At 29.5% G+C, this 6,573-nt stretch overlaps 1 long non-coding RNA gene across 1 annotated transcript; it reads right to left on the bottom strand.

Moving 5' to 3' along the window:
• Positions 1-569: 569 nt before the first annotated feature.
• On the bottom strand, positions 570-4,163 carry LOC149375877 (uncharacterized). The gene is made up of 3 exons (XR_016293296.1): positions 3,999-4,163; positions 801-848; positions 570-726 (listed from the first exon to the last, which is right to left on the bottom strand). It is a non-coding gene; the product is annotated as an uncharacterized LOC149375877 (long non-coding RNA).
• Positions 4,164-6,573: the final 2,410 nt, after the last annotated feature.

Raw genomic sequence — 6,573 nt, 5'->3', positions numbered from 1 at the left:
TTTTTTCAAGATTTTTTTCTGGCGGGATTTCCTGTGTTTTTTCGAGCCAGCGCGTAACTGGGGTCCACTAATCCCTATAAAAAGTCCCAGAAGCTCTGAAAACAGTAACTTCATAGTTATGCCTTAAACGGTGTACTACGTGATTAGAGTCCACCTTTTCTACCAAACAGTCCATCACGACGCACAGTGGGCAAAATCGGGTTTTTTTTTCTCTAAATCGTAAATCTCCAGAACGGAGAAAGACAGAACGATAAAACTTCTTGGAGCTAGTAGCTCCTGTATCAAGGAATACAGAAAAATTACTAGAAATATTTTCCAGAGGTTTCCTAACCTATAAAACTGTTGGAATCACGTGAAAAGTTGTTATTTTTTCAATTTAAAACGTAAATCTATTAGACAAATAAATATAGAACCATAAAACTTCTTGGAGCTAGTAGCTCCAGTATCAAGGAATAGAGAAAAATCATTAGAAATATTTTTTAGAGGTTTCCTAACCTATAAAACTGTCTAATGCCTTTGGTTGAATTTTACTCAAAAATGAGCGTCAATCCTTTAAATATTTACCCAGCATTGGAGCCGCGTTTATGCGACCCTTGTCTATAGTTGTCATTTGAAAGTCACAGGCAGCCGTGGAGATAACAAAACCGACACTCGTAATGCAAAGTGCAGTGTTCAAATAGATAAGAGATGCAATCATCGTTATTCCGATGTTGAACTTGCCAAAACCTAGAATAAATAATAGCAGTGTATACATAAACAGATGCACTAAAAATGTGTGGTAGGAATTTATAATGTTTTACCGGTTCTTTCGAGGGCTTTTTGTACAACGGCCTCTTCAACATACATTTCTGGAATATTTAAAAATTATAATCCAACTTCTAGAAATTCTCTTCGGTAAATAAATTCTCCAAAAGTCAAGGAAAAAACTGTTTTATCGTGCAATATAAAAAAACTAATACTGTGCTATATCCAAATGTTATTTATGTTTTTGTATATACGTTTCTAAAGAAATGTATATTTGTAAAGATAAGCTTTTCCTATTTCAAAAAATTGAGCTTTCACGATAAAGCATACGTGGACATGAATAAAGAAACAAAGTTGGTTCTTTATACTTCGTAACTCGTTTAACAGTGCATCGATATATTTAGTTTTAATTTGTTACGCTTTATCTTATAATGATGAATTATAAATTTTCATCACCATATGTAGGAACAATGAAACATTGGCACATAATAAATATAATGTAAATATACATTGTAATTGAAAGCACAAGTGACTTGAGTTTAATTAATAAATTAAAATTTAATGTGTGTGTTCGATAAATGTATTCAAAAAACTAAGTGGTTCTGACAGCTAGATTCATGCATCTTTAATAAAAAATTACCAAACATCTAACTTTTATTAAAAAAAGTGTGTAAGAAATTTAAAAAAAATTGTTTTTTTAGTCATTTTTTAGAGTTTCGAGTATGTCTTTACAAAATTTTAGATCCTAATATACAATAGCTGACAACCAAGTGCCATGAGAAACATCTCTAACTTTTTTAAATGAGTTTATTCATGTCGTAGTATCAACTAGTTAAACGAACAGTCTTTGGGTCGACGTGTGTAGCTATCTTATAGAGAGCTATTCAGCATTTAGATTACTTTAAGTTAAAAGTATACCCTAGTAAATTACATATACTTAAGTAAATATATTAAAAATTATTTCACTGTCATTTGGTTCGAAACTTTTAACACTTGATAGTAGATGATAATTGTATAAGTTAAACGAAAGTGCCGATGTTTCTTAAAACTGCATTATTATTATATTATCAAAGAGATTCTTAGTTTTTTGTATGTGTTACGAAGTAAAACAAGATATTATGATTTGTTTAAGATAAAAAATCGTTAAGGTCAACGACTGCTATTCAATCATTACTGGTGGTATCGCACTAAAATTAGTAATCCTAAGAAGTACTTTTGTAACAAAAACATACAATCAGTTTATTCAGAGATTAAATGGTATTCCTATGCAAGTATCATTAGTGCAAAATTGATTTTAATATAAACTCGTTTTTATAAAGTACACCACATAACAATTTTGTTTCAACATTTGCACGATTATCTCAAAATGCCTGTAAGTCAGTAATAAAGTTTTTTGGCAAACAAAATTTAACTACATCGGTTTTTATTTAGAAAAATATGTAATTCGTCAGAAAAAGCATTTGCATCAAAAAGTGGCTTAAGACTCAATCTTAAATATTTAGGATAAAGAAACTTTTAAGGATATAACTATTTTGTAATAAATAAACTTATTGGCACTTTTTAATAGACAAGATGCAAGTAGACAACAGCGCTGTCTCATGGCAAAATATTGAGTCATCGCAATAAAATGATAACAGAGAATGTTACTGTTTATCAGCATAAATAATTTTTCAACCTTCCAACTTTAAAATAGTACCTTCACTACTTGATTTTAGGTTCTCTGGCGGAAAAATAGTATATGAACTATTTCGAAAAGCTTCTTTACAAACCTAACTACGGCCTTCACCTTTGCCTCGTGCTGTAAGCCTGTCGCTTTGTAAATCAAAGACTTTTCAAACTCCATAATATACTATTTTTTTTGTACATGAAAACTATATTGTTATGTTAGCAATTTCCTCATCTATGCTATTTTAAAACAAAATTCTTTTCAGTTCAGAAGAATGTTATGATGAGTAGCAAAAAAACGTTCACTTATACCGTTTCTTGTTAATTGACAAGTTATTGTACATTCAAATCACCGTCGATGAAACTGATAAGAAAATGATCTAATGCACCGGTGAAAAGTAATTTTTTTTATAGTTAACAGCATGTTTTTAACAAAAAAAAAAAAAAGTTTGATCTTAAAGTAATATAGATGAAGATTCTTCAATCAACTACCAAAAACTAAAAAAATTAGAATCCATTTACAAGAATGAAAATTATTAATGGCGATAAACAGTGCTATTTTCTGTTATTGTTTTATCGCGATGACTCAAATTCTGCCACTGGGTGGCAATGATGTCAATCTGCTCCTGGCATATGAGCACAAGTGACTAGATATTTTGCAGATAATTGTATGGTTTTCCGAAATATTAAACAACCCTTTATGTAGAAAACTCCTTGGTTTATCAAAAATCATCCATGTGCAAGTTCTCATCTTTAATTTTATAATCAATTTTTAACCATCTGAAGTTAGTCATGATTTGTGGTTGGTTGCCTAGTCTGTGAAATGCAGATGGCTGATGTAGTTTGACGTTCTGAAGGAAATTGATGTAGTAAAGTTTTGAACAAAATTATAAGAAATAAATTTTAAGCACATTAACAAATATTAAAGTATCGTACATTTGGTGGTGAAGTTTTTTTAATATACATTATGCCAATAAATTAACATGCTATGTGTTTGTTTTGTATAAACAGTTTTATTAAAAATTAAAATATAACTTTATTTTCCAATAAAATATAAAACAAAAATCTCATTACGATAAAATTAAATGAATAAAAACTTAGAAATTATAATCCAACTTACAGATACTTTGGATCTTCATATTAGATTTTAATATTCAACGTATAATAGTAATTAAGAGTTCAAAATCAAATAATCAATAGAAACGCATACTCATCTTAGGCTTTTTTTACAGGTTGTTCAATAAACAATGCTCAAAAATGATAGTTTCAAGTATTTTTTTTTGCTTATAATATTTCGGTGAAGTCTTATTACTGTATAAATGCTAAGCTAGGTAATTTGTTAAAAGTTCATGCATTGAAAAAATCCTTTTTATGTTATGCTAATTTTTTTAAATGTTATTACTATAAATACGTTTAATATTATTACTCATACTACTATCGTTATGATCGTTGTTATTGTTATTGTTGATGTCATTGTTGTTATAATTTGTGTTAAATCAAATGTTGTATTTGAAAAGTTTTTATTTAATTTTTGAACCAACAAGTTCTTCAAATGACAAATGAGCTTATAAAACTTATCTCATACTCACCGTAACAAAAAAGTCTGCTTCATTGAGTGGAAATGTAGTGTATCTGTAATGATTCCTTCATTCGTGTGTGAAACAATACATTTGTTCCCTTTTCACTTTACTTATCTATCCAAAATGGTTGTAAAATTAATTTTCTAATCTTTCATGCATTTCAACTTCATTAAATGACTTGAACTGCAAGTATTAACTAAAAAAAAGACGATTCTGTTTCACGTCGAGACGTCTCCTCTTCTCTCCAACTTGGGTTACTCTATGATCGCAAGACATTGATCACTTGCTTACTTGTACGATTTTTGATCACGTGGCCCGTTCTCTCGACCCATCGGCGCCGCTGACACAGTTAAAAGAATCTTCGTACACATTTCAATGAACACAGTCTGAGATTAAAACCACTCTTTTCTTCGCTTCAAAGAGCTCATGTTGGGTTGTTTGAGTTCTTAATTTAATTCACCAGGCGCACATGTATTTAAAACTAATTATATATTATAATTAAATATGAGAATCAATGAAAAATACAACACGTAAAGATGTGTCCAATTCAAATGTAGTAGATCGTATCAGGTCTTTGGAGAAGAGATGTAAAGGAAATGCAAAGATCATATGACACGGATGGAACTCAAAATCAGCTCAAGTCTTCGTTTATAAGCTCCAAGGCTGCGAGACAATATTTGTCAGCATCACAAGTAGACTGAGCTTTCGATAGCATTCGAGGAAATTAAATGCTCATTATCAGTTTCGAGGCATATCAATGCTTTAGTTCGTTTACTCTGTTATCAACCAATTTTCATGTGGATTATCTTTTTTTTTTGAATAGAAATTATTTATATACTGCTAGTAGCTGACACTTCATTACAGTCAGAGCTGCAATAAGACATTTTAATAAAACTATTCTTAAAATTACAGTTTGTGTTGTATTTACTAATACAACCTTAACAGTCATTGTGAAAAGATATAGATATACCGAGTAACTGGGTCAGAAATATAATAAAGAACGACGTTTATAACAATACTCGCATTGGTAAGCTTTTCAAGGTCATAATTGAGTAGGATAAAAATTTTTTATAAATAGTTTTTCAATGGTTTCTGATAGTTACAGCTGTAGAATAATTATTAACCATTTTTAAAAAAAAGTCTTTAGTGTTTTGTGTTATTAGATTCAACAACTATTAAAATAATACTTTAAATTTAAAGAAGGGAAGGGGTCGAAAATTCCAGAAGAGAATTTGAATTTTAAGCAGTTTAAGAATGTCATTAAATCAAACTTGTGTTCATACAATATTTTATTTTAACTTTGTCAAATAATTGGTAACTAAATTTCACTATTAAAAAAAAAATTGTTTGAACAACACTAAGAAGAGGTATAATTATTCTATCATGGCCGAAAAAAATTCGAACCCACCATTAAAACTGCCACCATCTATTGGGTTGGAGAAGAAACATTTTTCGTAATACTTGAAAGATTATCTAGCCTGTCTTCAGCTATTTTAAAATGCATGTATGAAAATATACTATCTGCATTTACTCATTCTTTAAACTAGGCCTTCTTATTTCACAAAAATTAGGAATTTAGAGTATTAAGTTTGATGCCATGCGGAAAAAAATAATAATTGACACTTTGTACATGCCCCACGCTTAACGTAAGACGATATTACTTTACATATATAGAATTATTTGAAAACTATTTAAACATCATACTTTCGCTTGAAACTCTAATAATATCTTGAATTTTTTGACCCCCCTCCATTGCTGCTTATAAAACGAGTATCTTTTTTCCGAAAAGTTATAACTACGAAGCAGTCATTTGTGAAACTGTATCGTAAGGGGTAAAATTTAATTGAAAAGTCAACGGTCAGAATACTATTCCGTGAAAAAATCTTTTTGTTCGAAAATATACTCATAATATGCATAATCATTAACATATATTAAATAAAGTGGTGTAATTATGTAACAGACTATTTAAACAGCTGATGTAAAAAAAATGCTGTGATATTATAAGTTTTCATTTGTAATACTTAATCTCAGAAGGTTTGAGTTTCCGAAAAACTTTTTCACAATAAGTGTACCAAATCAAAGAAATAACGTTTTTTATATCGGAACAGAAATTAAATTTTAACTTTTACAGTTATAACTTTCAGAAGTTGAATGACACGAACTTTTTGCGTTACGAATGCGAATGCGAGGAGCAAGCGTAAACGTGGATATAATTATAAGGTGCGAATAAACACAGCGTTTTTTAAATTAAATCAATAATAAAGATCGGTAACTGATTTAAAATATCTAAAAAATTTGTAATTCACAACACTTTACAATAAAAAATCTAAAAAATACGAACAGTCAAAATCCGAATTTTTCAAACGGATCATATACAACGTAGAATTCCATATATCACTCATATTTATCAGTACTATATTATTTTACAGTAAGTAACTATTGTCCTGGCCACGATTAAATATAAAATACCATAGAATAACTTTTGATTTGATGTTATTTAGATATAATGGAACTGCTAAAAGTATGGAATATACATCTGCTGTGGATTTACTATCTGACCACAATAAAAGCCTTGCCAAAGCCA

This window comes from Copidosoma floridanum, unplaced genomic scaffold (assembly GCF_036245765.1).
Source record: "Copidosoma floridanum isolate Cflo_tuat_1 unplaced genomic scaffold, Cflo_Japanese_pri ptg000004l, whole genome shotgun sequence".
NCBI lineage: Eukaryota > Metazoa > Arthropoda > Insecta > Hymenoptera > Encyrtidae > Copidosoma > Copidosoma floridanum.
This window is presented reverse-complemented; position numbering and strand designations above follow the sequence as displayed.